At 30.4% G+C, this 18,185-nt stretch overlaps 1 protein-coding gene across 2 annotated transcripts in view; it reads right to left on the bottom strand.

Moving 5' to 3' along the window:
* Positions 1-3,628: 3,628 nt before the first annotated feature.
* LOC126748426 (protein tipE) overlaps positions 3,629-18,185 on the bottom strand; it is a 70,805-nt gene continuing 56,248 nt past the window's right edge. Inside the window, exon 4 of one of the 2 annotated variants that reach the window (XM_050457669.1) lies at positions 3,629-4,280. The gene's annotated coding sequence lies outside the window, so the exon portion shown is untranslated. Of the gene's footprint in view, positions 4,281-8,553; positions 9,508-18,185 lie in introns of those variants that run through there. The other variant, XM_050457668.1, reaches the window with a different exon arrangement.

Here is an 18,185-nt window from a genome sequence, read left to right as displayed (position 1 = left end):
ATAATCCTACACCAAGCTTTAAACGAACATGATTTTGAGCGCCGAATTGATTTTTGCCAATGGATACTAGCAATGATTCGCGAAAACAGGGATTTTTTGTCACAGATTCTGTGGACCGATGAAGCCACTTTTTGTAGCGATGGAAAAAGTCAACAGGCATAATATGCATTATTGGTCGGTTGAAAATCCTCGTTGGATGCGAGAAGTCCAGCATCAAGGCCGCTGGAGTGTAAACGTGTGGTGTGGCATTATCGGAATGAAAATTATTGGTCCTTATTTTTTTGATGGCACATTAACCGGTAATGTTTTTTTGCATTTTTTAACAAATTCCTTGCCTATTTTAATGGAAGATTTGACATTGGAAGTAAGACGGACCATGTATTTCCAATTGGACGGGTGCCCAGCACATTTTTCCCGTTTGGTGCGGCATCATATAAGTAATTACTTTCAAGGGCGCTGGATCGGAAGGGGGAGTCTATATCCTTGGCCGGCCAGGTCACCCAATTTAACATGCCTAGACTTTTACTTACGTGGTCGTTTAAAAGATATTGTGTACCAAACTTCACCTACAACAAGACAGGATATGGAAAACAGAATCCGTGGTGCAATAAATGAAATATCAGCTGCTGAAATCGAAACAGCAGTTTTATCCACCCAAAAAAGATTGGAAGCTTGTTTGGAATGTGATGGAAAGCAGTTTGAACACCTATCGAGACATTAAATACTAAATATGTTTGGGTTTAAAATCGGTCCTTTTCAGGACCATAATTTAAATATAAAAAAAATTCGTTAATAAAATTATTCGCCTTAAGAAAGTCACATAAAAATTCTGTGATACATAGGTATTATTAATTTATAATTTATCAATCAATTATTACTTTAATAATTTATTAATTATGACAACATCATGGTATCCTAGTTGTGGTAATACTAATTAGAGATTTTTAGGCGGGACACTAGATGGCGGTACGTAAGTTTAGGCTCGGTGCGTAAAAAACTTTAATTCGCTATAACTTTAAAACGAGCAAAGATATCATCGTGCGGCTTTCACAGTACTTTTATCTAGCAAATAAATTTTGAATTGCTAAAATGAAATGAGTGGTTTAGAATTTACAGCGATCTTAATGATTCCACTTTCAATAGCTTCCCCCACCCCTACTTTCGTTCGTACGTCAACAATTCATAAACCAAAATGATAGCAAATTATCTAGGCTTACTAAAAATAATATCAAAAGTATAAGTTAATATTTCTTATTTAAATTCTCTTATTTAATTTTTAGTTGCGCCCTTTTGCGGTAAAATACGGAACGTAAAGATAATTTCCAGAATTTTCTCATGGCCACTTTTATAATAATAAAAAAAATTCCATTGTTGCCAGATGTACAGGTCCTGAGATACAGCCGCTTGCCTCGGTTATTTGGCCACCCTGTATATTTATTAATCACAATCCATATATATACAGGGTATTTCCTAACTACGGTACGAAACTATACAGGGTGAATCGTTAGGTCGTTTTATGAAAAAAAGTTTCTATGAACGTATGTCGGGAGTTGCTTTGTTTCTGAGATACAGGGCGATGAAGGTTCAAAAAAATAACGGTATTTTAAAAATACTATAACTATTCTTAAACCGATTTGGTTGAAAATTGCAGTTATTTGAAGTATAAGACGCTTATTTAGCTGTAACTAGATTGAAATTATTAGGTCCAGTGGCGCGTCAGTGGGCACCACATGCTTATTGTTGAGAAAAAAACAAGGCCAATAATTAATTGTTTTGCAGCTTTTTATTTATTTTTGTATTTAAGCAATTAAAAATACAAGTTTTTCGTATCTTATCTTATTATCTTCATATCTGGCTTTGTTTTCGAGATAAAAATTTAAAGTATCTTTAACTCATTCTAAAAATTATCCATGGACGACAACATCTATTAATATTTACATAGATCCTTACTCGCTCTAATAATTGATTTTTTTTCCACAAGATTTACCCGTCATAAAGCGTTTTTTAAAGAACCTATACAATAAAACACCTGCTGCTCCAAAATATTCATATCACTTGGGATCCTAGTCCAGTAGTAACTTATTTAGGCTTTTTGTTTCCCTTAGAATCACTAACTTTTAAAGATCTAAGCTAAAAACTTGTGACTGCTTACACTTACATTAGCAAGTAGAGTGCAAACAATTACGAAAATATATTTAAAACATATTACTCATAAGGCAGATAGAGTCGAAATTAGAATACCGGAAAAAATAAAGAACTCGGGTCCTGGTCAATTACAGCCATGTTTAGTATTTCCTTATTATAAAGAAAATCCGGCTTTATGCGTTGCAAAAACACTGCAATTTTACATTAATTTAACATCAACTTTTAGAAAAAATTTCAGATACCTTAATAATTACTCATAAGAAACCATTTCATACTGCAACCACTTAAACTATTAGCAGATGGATTAAGGAAGTAGTTTATAAGAGTGGTATAGATACATCAGCAGCGTATAGGTCCAGAATAAACATAGATGTTATAAAAAATACAGCTGCTTGGACAAAAAAATCCAGTGTTTTTGCTCGTTTTTATAATCGTCCTGTAGTTTCGGATCCAAAAGACTTTGCTATTTCTATTATTAGGGGAAAAACTCTACGTAAAGCTTTACAATTATAGTTTGGTTTCTAATTAAGATATTAGATTTTAAGTAACTATTATAATTTCGTTAAAAATCTGTTTGCCTTTGTTCTCATATTATATTATCTGTTATTTACTGAAATGGCTTATTGGTACTATATATAAATTTCAGAATCGCACTATGAGTATTTGCTTTAAACATCTACCATATAGATCACAGAAGAACGGAGATGCAAAGAATAATTAATAGATTAATCGACTTACCTGTAAGAAAGATCAATCTTGATTATTCGAGCCTTACACGGATTTGGATCCAATCCAGCTACTAAAAACTTAAGGGCAGTAAAATAAGGTGCCGTTTTTCTTTTTTTTATTTTCTTGATTTCTTGTAACATTTAAATTAATTCAAATGTATTATTAATATGTATGTTCTACTAACAGTATTAAATACATACCTAATTTCTTAAATTATGTATTTTTCTTTGCACCTTATTTGCAGTGCTGGAAAATTCTTATGCAACTTTTTCCGAAATTTGTTGCTTTTTGTCTCTACTTGAAAAAGTTTAAATATATTAAAAAGTTTATCAAGATATTTTACTTGGTAAAGACAACAATCCATTAGGAATTAGAAACTTCAGAGATATCTCTTATAAAACAAAGAGGCAATGTTCCAATTGATTCTAGAAAACAAATGGGCCGATGTTAAATAATAATGGAACTTTTAAAATGTGTATTATTCGATATCCCCCTAAATAATTTTTGTATGTATTTCAAAAATTTTTTGTCTAAAATCTTCAAAGATTAAAAATCTTATATCAAAATTATACCAAATATAGTCGAGTTACAGAGACGTGTTGCTATTTTATCTAAAGTGTTTAAGGTAGACCTTAAGCAATCTAGCACTAATATATATTTAAACAAAATTTGGAAAGTTTATTACAAAAATGTTAATTTCTGAGTTACGTCACAATTGTTGTCAATATGTGGTGAAACAAAATAAAACACAGAATGAATGTGATTTTTTTAATGTTACCCCTATATGAGCTGTGTATATATCACAAATTAGTTAAAAAATACTGTGTCCAGAACAACAATTAAAAATATACATCATAAAGCCACCAGAGGCTTTAAAAAATTATTTAAAAACAGATTAAAAACAATGAGTTACACTAACATCTTGTAGGCAAAGTTTACGTACTTCATGTTATGGAATATTCGTTCTGTAAGATCTTTGTTTACCATTATTAAATTAGAAAAATTACTTTTAATCCTTTCCTTGGTCCCTTACAATTTTTAAAAACCTTAAAACGCTCCCTTCCTGTATATTCAACATAGAGACGTAAACTTGTCTACAACCTATAAGGACTATAGTTAAACTAGTTTTATATTTAAATAAATAAGCGACATTAATATTATTGCTATATCGAATAATATTGATTATTTAAATAAGCACGAGTATTTAGGCGCTCTTTCGAATAACATACAAAATGTGATTTTCTGCTTTGCTGTAGAAAAGTAGAACTTTGACTCGGCCCGGCAAAGCAGAATACCTCTACTGCGCCTTGGGTACCAAATTACCTCCGATCTTGATCATTCTGTTCCTTTCTACGATAGTAATTTACCTTCTTGGTAATTTCTTCTTAAGTTTAATATTTCGAGTCCTATGGATAAATCAATATTTCAAAACATGTCATAACATTTTAGGATTACAATGTACTGCATTTTAAGGTAAGAATTACTTTTCCAAAATATTAGGTAATCCAGTATGAGTACCCTTAATCGCTTTTTAGAAAAATATAGCAACTTTATACATCTATGTATATCACCTAAAAAATAATTTACTGCTAAAATATCGCACCTCAAGGCAATATTATTGGCACAAATATCAAGTTGATCATTCTTAAAGACGATCCACATACGGAAAACTAAAACAACAATCTACTGGTCGGTTATGAATATACCTGGATATCCTAAAAAATATACATGTAAGCTGAAACAAAAACATTAATATGAAGAAGCTTAAACGCGAGATTATTTTATGTAAATATTGATGTTTTTGATTGGTCGTTCAATTATGTACATGTACGTATAAGTCGAAAGACATCCATATCCATCTGTATGTGAATATGTAGTAACACAATTTGATTCATACCGGTGGGTGAAGCATAGAAAATATCAGAGGGTTATTGGGTTAAGTTAAGTTAGAGGGTTAAAATATTTAAGCTTAAGACATTTATTTTCAGAACGTATGAAACAATTTTTTTAAGTCGACTTAATGATTGTCCTTCGTAAATCAGATCAATAATTTTAAGTCAAGAAAGAATGCCAGGACTGCCGTAGAAACTTTAGTTTGGTGCAAAGAACATAGGCTTTTTGTTTCATATACATATTTTGATTAGTCTTTGCATAACCAACATGCTCTCATAGGAACCTTAACAGTAACCCTTGCACCGCTTAGGTTCTAGGCGTAAAGCAGGAGGATGTATTCTTTATTATGTATTTTTTACATTTTTTTACGACATATCAATAAGCATGCCTTGTATATTTCCTTTTTCCAGACGAATAAAATTGTACCACAAATTACATTAATAATATAACCAACCTATAAATATTTGGGACACTAAATTTTAAATAATTGACGATTTCTTAATATATTGTAGCAGTAAAATTCGTTTTTAGGTAATATACTAAAGAATATATATTTAAAACATAATATTAATCTTGCATTTTTTGCTGTAAAAGCTACGAACTAATCGGTTGTTACTTATATGATTTCAAATTCATAGCATAATACTAACCTAGCATATTTGAGCATTAAATTTATTAAGCTTCCTATAGGGGTAAGAACCGTGGCAGGTGCCGATATTGATACGCATTTATTAATTATTGAGTCTCTTCTTCTTTAAGAGTACTTACGCCACTGGGCTTGTTTTGTGGCAGTCACATTTGATAAGTTTAATTATTTTGAGCACCAGTAACATGGATGGCATACAACAATAAAGGCATACATTTAATTTTTGTACTTAATAATAATTATATACAATTATATGTGCGCATGCATTAAATGTGTAAATCAAAAAACTTAAGAAAATATATTTATGGTAATTAAAAGGATAGTTTATTTTTATATTTTAGAAACTAATAAAACTTGTTACACTAGTTCCATTCTAGAGCATCATCAAATAACTGGGAGTAGTATAACCCTCACAGAAAAAACCAGGGTTCAAACGAGCAGCCGAAATCATAAGGCAGAATGAGGTAAGAACTATTGGAGAATCTAATCATCTGGTTACAACGAAAATCATTTTCCCTTACGTATTCATAAGGTGGCCCATAAAAAAAATCCAGTAAGCTTTCCGACTTTGAATGCGAAAATTTAAAAGAATATTCGAACCCCTATTCTTTTGTCATATAAATTCATCATCATATTCACATATAAATTCCAAAACTCTAAATACTTCAACCCCTGAATGCTGCCCTTCAGCCATCTTTTTTTCAATTGGGTATTTTGTAATACAACTTTTAAAAGGGCATTCATTTTTTTAAATCATGTGTTTTTGTTTAAACTTAGGTACTGGTTCCCCCAATAAAAAATTCAGTTTAATTTTATTGATTCTAATAGACATAACAACTCATATCGTTTAATCTTCTATATTTTTGAAAATTTATGCCGTTTAGCACAGCAACACCACCACAACATTCTATTTAACTATTTGAAGTATTTCCGGACATTATTAAGAAATTCAGATATATTTATAACTTCAACCTCTTTTCAAAATTTAAGAATTTATGTGCTAATATGTCTCTGAAAATAATAGTAGACATCCCCAGGGATTTTTACATTTAAAGCCGTAAACCTGCGTAAACTGTTTTTTATTATAGGCTATCCTGTATATTAAACAATTATAAAAAGATTGAGAATTAAAGAGTCTTTGAAAATTAAAGGTAATTAAAACAACAAATACATCGATTTTTTATTTAGGTATTTCACATTTTGGGTTAGGTTTTTCGGCTTTTTTTTCATTAAGACCGAAATTAAAAACTTTAGGAAAAACCTTCACTTTCTTTTTATTTAATAAAAGAGTTATGTTGATCAATTATTTAACAATATTAAATAACTTAATAAACCCAGCTCTGTTGGCGTACCTAACTTGGGACTTATTGTATATTGCATATTACATTTTGCATTTCTTCTAAATACGCAAATATAATGTAAGCCACCTTACAAAAAGCGAGTGGGGCAAGTTGATTAGTGGTGCCCCAGATCTTCTAATTCCGTCATGTAAAACGAAATATTTCCAGAATCGATAAGCTTTTTCATTATGAGGATATATTTTCTCTAAATAGTTGTATTAGCAAATAACCATTTTCACTATTAGTCTGACGGGAAGAGAATTCCTAGTGTATGAGGGAAGCTCGTAGTCAGTGCCTAGAAAAATTGAGGCTAGTACAAGAGATGCAATTGAGTGGCCGAGTTAATTAAAAATTCTTTCCATTTTTACAAAAGTGGAGATATTTCTGAATGCCTCTCTTTTTAGTCCAAGTAACAAGGAGTAAACACAAAAACTCGACGAGTTTCTAAACTTAACTTTGCAAGAAGATTCTCTCAATTTTAGTGAAAGTATGAAGCAGTTAATGTTATCACATGACCTATATAGGCAAACGTTTAAATATTGACCTGTTGTGGCTAAGAAAACAACTGACTTTATAGTGACGTTTGTTACAATGAGTGGGCTTAATTTTGACGTAATTAAAAAATAAGCAGAATGTTATAGTATGTCTGGAACACAGCCAGTAAATACCGAAAAACAGGAAATGAAAATGGAGAGCATAGAAAAAAAATTAATATATTATTCATATTATGTTAGCTGAATTACTGGTTCCAAAAAGACTTTTTCTAGAACAAAGCAATTAGTATTTGCAACTTAATACAGCGATCACAGAACTAAGTATTGTTAAGTATCGAATAAAGTGAATGAAAGAGAGATTTCTCTCTAGTCAAAACAAATTATATCAAACTTGTTCAATAATTATTAACTGAAGTAATAATAATTTTTTTTAAGATCGTCGTTAATTTACCTCCTGCCGATATTAATTTTTGATGTAGCCGTATTCTTCAATTCGGTATACCAAAGTATTTAATAAGGTCATGTCATTAATTTTTAATATTTTGTCACTAAAAGAAAAGCTACATTTTTTTTAAAAGTTTATTTATGTTAATTTATTTATAATTCTCTAAAATTATAATATATTTCCTTTTATTTGTAGCTTGCGTAATAAAATAGCAAGTCAATACAAATCTTTTTTTAAATTAAAAAAATATTTAGGGACTTACTACATAATTTTTTCCTTACTTGAAAGCCTCCTAAAAAAATCTTATTCGAATATTAGTTTGATTTTCCTCAGTATATTATTCAGCTTACTATATGTATATAGTCCAATTTTATATAAATACTTACTTCGTAACTTTTTGATCTACACACCGTATTTAAATGCAAGATTTATGGTCTTAAAAATAACAACCCTCTAATACATTTCTTTGATTATATCATATTAACAACAATAACTCAAAAGTAAAAACTATAATTTAACTATAGTCCTTGATTTTTATGTTTTCTATAAGATAATTGATCATTTTTAAGGTACTTTGAATAAAATATTATAAAGCTATTATTAATAAATATGGAAAAGGCAAAAGTTGAACTACGTTCAAATGTTATTCGTAAAAGTTATCTGATCTAAACTAATAAATAGGGTGATTTAAAATTATATTATTTTATATGAATAACTTAATAAACAAATACGAAAAAAAGTAAAAAAGAATACTAATTTAATACCAAATATGTTTAATTATACCATATCTATAATGTAAGTCTTTTTCTTGTCAAAATTATATTACTAAAATCTTAATTATTGGAATGCATAGTACTAATTTTAAAACACCCTACTAAACCATACACTCCGTTTTAACGTCAGATTCATAGTAGACTTTTCAACAATATTATTTAACTGTTAATTAACAATTTATATAAAGACCATCTAGTATTTACAGTTTTATATATTTATTTACCTATATCAATAAATTTTGAAACCTAAAAAATAATATTACGGTACATACGATGACTGGTTTACAAATCTTTGCCACATTTTTAAAAGCTTATAGAAGGCTGCTTTTAAACTAAATTCTACATTATATTGGATTTTCCTTCTACACAGGAATCAAGATACAAATATTTCTTTATTTTAATTTATCGATAATTAAAAATAAAGTAATTAGATAAATTAGACATAAACTCTAAAAATATTTTAAATGTTTAAGCAATACTTAATAAATAGTAGTGTTATTTTTTTTAATTTAAATATAATAGGACTGTTAAAATGCAAATATTCCTTTCTTAATCAGTGCTGATTTTATGTATATATTAAAAATATATGAACTCTATAGAATTTGTCTAATTCTTTGCGGCCTTTCTTTAAGCTAGATCTATAAAATGTATACATCGGTAATATGGGGTCTCTATAATAATTATGTATAATAATAAGGCAATGTTTGCCAGTTGGTTTTATAAATCAATTTAAAAAATATCTTGCATATAAATATTACTAAACAAGGGTTAAAATGTTAACTTGATGTTAACTAGAAAACGAATCCGTCCTGGAATAAAACTTTTGGTAAAGCGCTAAAGCAGTTTTTCGTTGCCTTTATTATTATTCACTTCATGCATCGCATACGTTCCTCTCTTTCCTTTCTTCTTGGCAGAGGAAGTGCCGCTAATGTACTTAACAGTTTACGGTGTGTGCAAAACATGTGTCCTACTGCTATTACTTTTTCGACAAACTTTTGTGGCATATTCTTAAGGCGGATGATAAATAAGTAAGTCTTCGTATCTATCACAAGAAAAATCATATTAAATCATTAGTAATTTCAAAATAAAAAAACTTACATTTTAGTGAACTAATAATATGCATTTTTCTTAAAGGAAGAAAATTATAATCATTAACGTAAATCCAAATGAAACCAAAAGACTATTTAACCATCGGATATAAAACATTTTGCAATTTTAGTACGGTCCTGTCGCATCATAATTATTGTCCGTAACCAGGAATAAATTCGTAATAAGTAATTTTATTATGTGCGTATCTGAAGTCATGGTTATTGGTTAAATGTTGGGCGTGCCAAACTCAACTATGGTAACAATAGTAGAATCTCGTAGAATCTAGTTTAGTTTAATTCAAAAACACAAATGCTCCAGGAGACAAGGAAAAAAGACGTTTTATTTTTAGAGGAAAAAATTCATTTTCAAGATATATTGGGCTTATTATTTGTTCGAAGTTCGTCCAAAAATATTCCTTATCACATTCATCATATCAAGTTATTCTTGTTTATACTAAATAAATAGTTTAAATTCCTCAAGACGTACTTGGTTAAAAATGTATTCAGTACAATGTGTAGCAGAAATTTAAAGGGACTGGTTATGTAAGAGAAAGACATACTGGTTCAACAAGAGCAATAGAATGAAAGGTTTATTTTCCTTTAGAAATAACACTTGTACTCAGTATGTCCTCATGTTGCAAGAATACTAGGTATTGCCATGGCCTGCGCTATTCCCTGACTTAAATCCTATCGAGCGACCACATTTGGAATATGTTGGAAAGGCGAATCAGGGAATCCAGACAAAAAAAATTGCTGAAGAGCAATAACTACAAATTGAGCAAAAGGACATTGACATATTAATTAAAAGCAAATGTGGAGCTGTCATTAAGAGGGAGGTTTTATAGACTCTATTTAAAAACACTTTTTCTTTTGTATTAACCTCACGTTTGTTGTTTTGAGTTTTCGATATTTTAACTTGTCAGGCATTATTAATATCAGTATACTATAATTTTTTTTATAAATTAATGCTCAGCGACTTAGCTTTTACTAACAATATTTTCAATATTTACAAATATATTTTAATTGGCCTATATATCTATAGTTAGTTCCATATAGATAAGCTATTTTGGCGCTTCTTTTGATAAAATAAAAGTGCCACTAGTCATAGTTTAAGCAGCTACATATTTCTCTTTTAATTTCGTATAGTTAATAGATTTAAATGCAACATTTTATATTGGACCATCTTCAACCTATTTGTAAAACCACATTTTAAACGAATATAGAAATATGGTTGAGTTGATAATGGGCTTAAAATTAGTGGTAAAGGAATTGGAGCAGCAGAAAATTATTATAAAAATATGCAGTCGGATAAATTTAAAACTCTGTCTGGCTTTTTTTGAAAAAAACTTTTTTCCCCATTTAATCCAAAAGGTATAATATGGTAACACGTTGTTATATTTTTTTTTTCTAAATGAAATGAAAGGGGAAAGCGATGAATGCCCAAGTTAATCAAAAGAAAAGAAGTACTAAAAATAGTGAATGGTTTATGGCCTTAAGAGGGTCTCCAAAAGTTGTTTGATGCCTGGAGGAACCTAACCCCTCTTACCTGAAACGCCCAGAGAAGGAATCCTTGACAATGCTGCTAGCTCAAGCCGATGTAAGTTTTAGCTTCTTTCTCAACCAAATGAACCAAAATTTCTTAGGTAGTAACCCAACCCAACCCAACCCAACCCAACCCAAGAGTTACCCAAATAAATGTCAAAGTCAGTATGGCGCCACCAAGTTTTGGACTTTATATAATCCTAATGGACGCCCAATATTTATCAAAATTTATTTAGGCAAGTTCAAAACGAAACTTGGAAAACAAAATCAAGGTCAAGTCGGTATACACTATTGTTTCCAAATTACCTATGATATTCTAACCCACTCAACTCAAGTGAAAAACAAAATAACAACAGAAAATAACAATTTATTTAAGTCTTGATTATCACAGCGAATTATGTTATGTTATTTTATTTATCTTTAAGAGGAATAATTATTTAAGTTGGTAATAAGGAACTACAACGGTTAAGTTTCTAATTACAAGAAAAACAAAGTTGTCAACAGATAACGTGCCATAAAATTAAATTTTCCAAAATGGTTGCACTGTCATTCGTAACCATGCTTATAAGAAATATATCTATAAGAAATATATCTAAAAAAAAAAAAAAAAAATCAAAAGTGTGGTTGTCAAAATAAAATAAATTATGTTACACCCGAACCTTTTGGGGAATGAAGATTCAATTCGAATTAAACTAACAATTTACGTGGCCCGGTATATCCCGCCACGGACATTGACCTAATCAAAAAAAAAGAAAACCCTAACTGTTAAAGCTTCCCCAATCAAAATTACCCTTTTATTATTTTACTCTAATATTTACTAGCTAATCTGAGAAAATTTGACATCTTAGGAGTAGTCTGAAAATAAATAATATAACCCAAGTATATACTCGTAGTACTACGAAGCCGGCTGCGTCTTACCTCACAGGAGTCACTTGTCACATATATACGTACTCTTATCAGTAATATTCAATAATAAAATAGCATCGATTAAATAATGTCAAATGTAAAACATATTTTATTTTTATCATTTTATTATATTATATTTTTTTTATTTTATATTTTAATATATGTATTCTCATTTAAAACAAAACTCTTTTAATGATCTATAATAATTCTATCTCAATTTAATTAATTCCATAATCACTTATTAACTTGATATATTTAAAATAACGTATATTGCTAAAGATCTTTAATATTCATTGAGTCAAGAGGACACCCAAAAATATTAATTGGCCAGTTAGTCAGAAAGCAACGTTTGAGAGAAATGTGTGTATGTTGTTATGTTGGAAAAAGAGTTGTGTTTACTGGTTAAACCAGGCTGCTAAATTTAATAGTGGTGAATATGTGAGAAATAGTTGATCTTAAGTAGATATGTGGCCATTATGAGAAGTTTGTATAGATCTGTTTGCGCATCTTGAAGATGCCCGCACAAGTAGGTGTGAAAGCCTCTGTTCAATTAGGAACGAATGCGCAATTCCTCGAGTGCTGTCTGGTAAGACTGGGGGCCTTACCTGGGGCTCGATTGACACGAATAAACAGAAGGATATAGTAGAAATATATCCTTTGTCTAATTCGTTGAGATGCTTACTGTTTAGCGGCAGTGGAGCGTCTGGGAAAGTCCTTACTATTCTAGGTGACACTAGCTAGTCGTCAAATAAAGGAAGATAACATGTTTGACATATGTATATATTGAAATGTGACATTGTGTAAATTGATGTTGACTGAGATGATGCAAGGGAACGGAAGTTCCCCGGTGAGTATATTTTATTATTGCCAAAAGTTGACAGAACAGTAAATATTGTTTTTTTTATTATTTTTATGTGATGTTCAAGTTTATGTCTAACAATATAAGAAGGATGACTGTTGAGTGAATTTGGATTGTAGCGACCCATTGGCTAAGAACAACTCTGACAGGTAATAAACCACATTTTAAAGCGTATTTTACACAATAAAATTTTAAATAAACTTTTGAGACAAGTACAGTCGAACCTGGTGGGCCTTGGATTATTAAAATAATTACATCTCCTAACCTAGTCTGTAAAGTCATATATGTATGCATCTCAACTCAATAGATAAAAGTTGTGATAATAAAAATAAAATAAAATAAGTGAATGAAAAAAAAAATTATGTTGTGTCACTTAGCACACACAGCAGACTACTTCAGATTCGAGACTCTCCCATACATTCAATTCCCAGTCGAAGAAAAACTGCAGGCTTCCAAGCTTCACCTCTTCCACCTCACAATACGCCAAGCGCTGGTAGTGGTCCAGGTTAGACGATAGCTCACAGTTGTTTAAAATCTCCTCTAGATTAGAGCCAGTAGAGTACATAACCCCAAAATAAAAATACCATGTGGCATGAAGAAATTCCCGTCGTCCCGCCGAAAAAGGTCCGTACAAAAAAAATCCGTCCAAAATCCATGTTATGTAGCTCTAGTAGCCAAAAGAAAAAAAACAACCCTTTTGATAAATTCAAGAATACCTACTTGTTAATTAAATTATCCCCTGCCAATGCCAATCAGGACCGCCATTTTGCCGATGTTCGAGGGCACGTGAAAAATTATTAGGTTTTAAATCGCCATAAAGGCCAGTAAATTCAACAAAAAAACAAATTATAGCATTACGCCCAAAAAGTTGATTTACTATCACCACATTTAGTCAATTATATCCCCATATGGGTAAAATTCACACGAATTTCAAAAAGAACTAAAGCCAGTGTTGCCAGGTATTACTAACTGTCACGCGCCAGTTTTGACACTAAAATGCGCCACCAAAGCGCCACCTTTTGACAGGACACAAAAACTATTAAAAAATTAGCGGAAGTTTCAAATATTGGATAAACGTGGATTTCCTTTTATTCACAGTTTCCTATACCGGGTGCTGCATCTCATTACGCACCATAGGAATTACAATGCAAAAATAAAGAAATAGAAATTCCTGCTTCCCTAATTATTTTAGCTAAAAAGTCTATAGGACCTTTGTTGTAGCAAATTAATTTTGCTATAAGAACGAATTTTTATAAAACAAGATTTTTGAATCGTGGAGGCAAAATCGTCGAAAATATTCTTTCCCTTTTCCCCTCCCATCACCTGTTTGCTAATTAAGAAACAAACATTACCTTTTTTGAAACTTCAAAAATCTGTCATATTATGTAATAACAATATTTATTTGCAATAAACTACTGTACAAAGTTTAAACTAATAATTACACTATTTCATAACTATTTTATAAATAAAGCACTTATTTCCCGTGTACTAGTTCCAGAATAATAAAGTTTTATCATCTTTACTTTTTCCTGTATAGAATAAATCATTTAAGAAATTTGATACTGTAAAGTTTCAAAAAAGGTAATGTTTGTTTCTTAATTAGCAAACAGGTGATGGAAAGAGAAAAGGGAAAGAACATTTTCGACAATTTTGCCTCAACGATTCAAATATCTTGTTTTATAAAAATACCTTCTTATAACAAAATTAATTTGCTACCAAAAAGGTCCTATAAACTTTTTAGCTAAAGCAATTAGGGAGACAGGAATTTCTATTTCTTTATTTTTGCATTGTAATTCCTATGGTGCGTAATGAGATGCAGCACCCGGTATAGATATACATATTTATTATTTTATTAAATATAATAGTAATTACCTAATTTTCATTTGTTTTTTTTTTGTAATCACAAACAAATGTGTTTAAATACTCATATACTTTATTTTAAAAAAAATATAGGAATAAAATAAATGGGAATTCTACAAAATAACTTTTTTCATAAAAATAATGACAACAAAAATATTACATATTTCTAAATTAAATATTCTAAAATATTTAACAAAAAAAAACATCCTATATATAAAGCAAAATCAATCAATTTCAATTCAAAACACAAACCACAAACAATAATGTTGCCGCCATGTCAACTGTCAACATGACAACTGTCACGGTTTGACGGTTGACGAGCAAAGTTGTCATAAGCATCTGTAGTGCTAAAGTCCAGTTTACGTTCACTCTCATTCAAAGGCGAATGGCAGACGATCCCTTTTGGTAGTTGGATTTGTTTATGACATTAATAGTATTAAGAACCAACCAAAACCAATGCTTCTTTTGACTAGTTTACAGTCAAGGTGCACGATACAAAATACAAAAGCGCCACTTTAGGCGCCCGGCGCATGTACCAAAATTTTACACACCATTTGAAATTTAAAAGCGCCACTTTGGCGCAAATGCGCCACACCTGGCAACCCTGACTAAAGCACTCTTCACTTCATGATGGCGGTCTGGAAAAAGGGACGAGCGCAGAGGTTAAACCCGTATTTAAGCAATCACGCACAAAATGTATTGCCAATCGACCGTAAAACCCTTTATAAAAAAATAAATAACTAAATTTATGGCCCAAGGAAGTTGGCAATGAAAATATGTGTCACTATGACACTCAATTTCGATTTTCCCTAGACCAGCTTCAACCAACTTCTTGCTATCTTCCAAGAAAACTAATATTTACATAAGATAAAAAGAGACAAAAATTAGATAGGTCAGTCGGAGTAAAATCAACCAGCATATCTGGTATGGTCAAGCCAAAATCAGTTATTGTACTATGGACAGTACAACATGCACAATTGTACATGCCCAATTAATCATTATTTATTATAAAAGAAATAAATAAAGTATGGAATAATCAATATTGGATATAATTTAAATTCTAAAATATTTCTTTAGTCCAGAACCAGGTTTTATAAGAGTATAAATAAAATTTCATTAACAACCAGTACAATAGGAAGCTGGAATGTACAATACTAAATGTGTCATTAAAAAAAAGAATACTGTAATTTGAAATGGCTAGAGAACAGAACTATGGGTTACTTGGGAGGCTATTACAGAGAGGGCATTACTAGTACCAATCATTAATATTTGTAAAATATCTATTTTGAAAATATAACTGTAATCAGTGCTTTTAATAATGAGTATAAAATGCCAATTTTAACCTGTAACAGATACCCTCTTTTCCCCCCAAAAAAAATTTTTTTCTAAAAAATTTTTTTTTTTTAAATACTTATTTATAGATGTATAGCCAATTAAGAAAATAATTACACTACAATCCAAATTAAATTTAATTATCTATTGATTTAAGTAATAGGCAATTGAAAATAAAAAATAAATAAATTAAATAGGTAGTTAGTTTCCAACTTCATCATAATAAGGTTTAAGATCTTGCACATGCCAATTCCCTTTTGATTTCCCATGCAATCCTCAAGTTCATAAATGCAGTAACCCACTTTATTTTTCACCCTAAAAGGACCTTCAAATTTACCTGCCAACTTAGCAGTAAAATAGTTCCCTGCATCTGACAATGCATACAATCTTTTCCAAACTAAATCACCAATATTGAATTCTACATTTCCACGTCTTAAGTTATATTGATCCCTAGATTTCTGGCCTGCTTGTAATGATTTCTTCGATACAAATTCCCTTAGCTTCCCTAAAGATTCAACCCTTTTAATGGAATTCCCCTGAGATTGATCAGAAACTATATTTTGGTTAACGTCCCTATATTGAAAAAATTCTGATGCATGCAAAATCATTTCAGTACCATAGTTAATAAAGTAAGGCAATTTACTTGTAACTTCATGAGTTGCTGTATTAATTGCACAAGCTAAAGCTGCTAGGTTTTCATCCCATATTCTATGATTTTCCGAAGCAAAAGCAATTAACATGGATTTTAGTACTCTAATTGACTCTTTCTGTAACATTAGGAGAAGGATGATAATTGGGATTATACATGATTTTAGATCCATATTTTTTTGCTAAATTTTGAAATTCTTTGCTCTTAAACTGTACCCCATTGTCACACCTAATAACGTGAAAAAGAAAAATATGTTCCTCAAAAATATTGCATATTTTAGCAGAATTAGCTTTCCTAATGGCAAAGAAACGATTAAATTTACTAAATACATCAGTGACCTCAAATATATACATATTGCCACGTTTACTCTTAGGCAAAGGACCGAATAAATCCATACTCACAACCTGCCAACAATGTTTGGGGACCAAATTAGAAACCATTAAGCCTGCTGGCTTCTTTTGTTCGGGTTTGATTTTCTAACAAGTAACACAATGTCTCACAAACTTTACCACGGTCAACCTCATCCCTGGCCAATAATATAATCTGCCTATCTTGGCATAAGTCTTATAGACACCTAAATGACCTCCTAAAGGCGAGCAGTGGCAGCTTGCAAAAACCTCGTGTCTCCTATCCTTAGGAATAACTAATTTCCAATAGTCAGCAGCGTCACGTAAATCTGTACGAGATATACAGGGTGTCCCGGTTCATGTGGGAAATCTCTCGGATCCAGGTAGAACATCGAAAAATAATACCAAACGTTCCTATAAAAAAAATTCCTACAGGCCTTCTTTACGAAGATACAGCTACTGGAAGCTACTGGAAATTGGTTTTTCATAAATTACTTTAAATTAAAACTATCCGGTAGAATTTAATAAAAATTTTAGGTGATAAACACTATTAGGGACTTCTTAAAATGACATCCTTAAAATACATTTACCTTGTTTACCAGGGGCGGACTAGGTTGTACACTTTAATGCGTATATTTTTAACACCCTGTATGTTAAAGTCTAAAAATAAATAAATTTGGATACCTTGAACCCTAGCCTAAAAAAAAGGTACTCTTGTTCATTATCGATAAAATGAACCGTTTTGGAGAAAAAAAAATAAACGAGCCAATGTTTTTTTTTTTTTTTTTTTTTTTTTTTTAATGAATTAATTACGCTAGTTATTTAAAGAACAGAGAAATTTCGATGTAAGTCATTTAATTTAAAATAATACATGTTCCTAAAAATACAGTGGTGTCCTAAAAAATACTTTTACAAAATATTTCTTATTTATTATACATTTATTTCTTTTTTGTTATTCTTAAGATAAAAACTAAACATAAAAAAAACTAAAAAAATAATGTAAACCAATTGTATTGTACCTGACTTATTTATCGGAATTTTTGCATTTTTGAACGCATTATTGTTACAAACGTTGCTATACTCCAAATTTAGCAAATACCTATCATTTAAACCTAATCTTTGTCAACATATTCATCC

The sequence above is a fragment of the Anthonomus grandis genome, chromosome 22 (assembly GCF_022605725.1).
Source record: "Anthonomus grandis grandis chromosome 22, icAntGran1.3, whole genome shotgun sequence".
Taxonomy (NCBI): Eukaryota; Metazoa; Arthropoda; class Insecta; order Coleoptera; family Curculionidae; genus Anthonomus; species Anthonomus grandis.
Note: the sequence above shows the minus strand (reverse complement) of the source record. Positions and strands in the feature narration are given on the sequence as shown.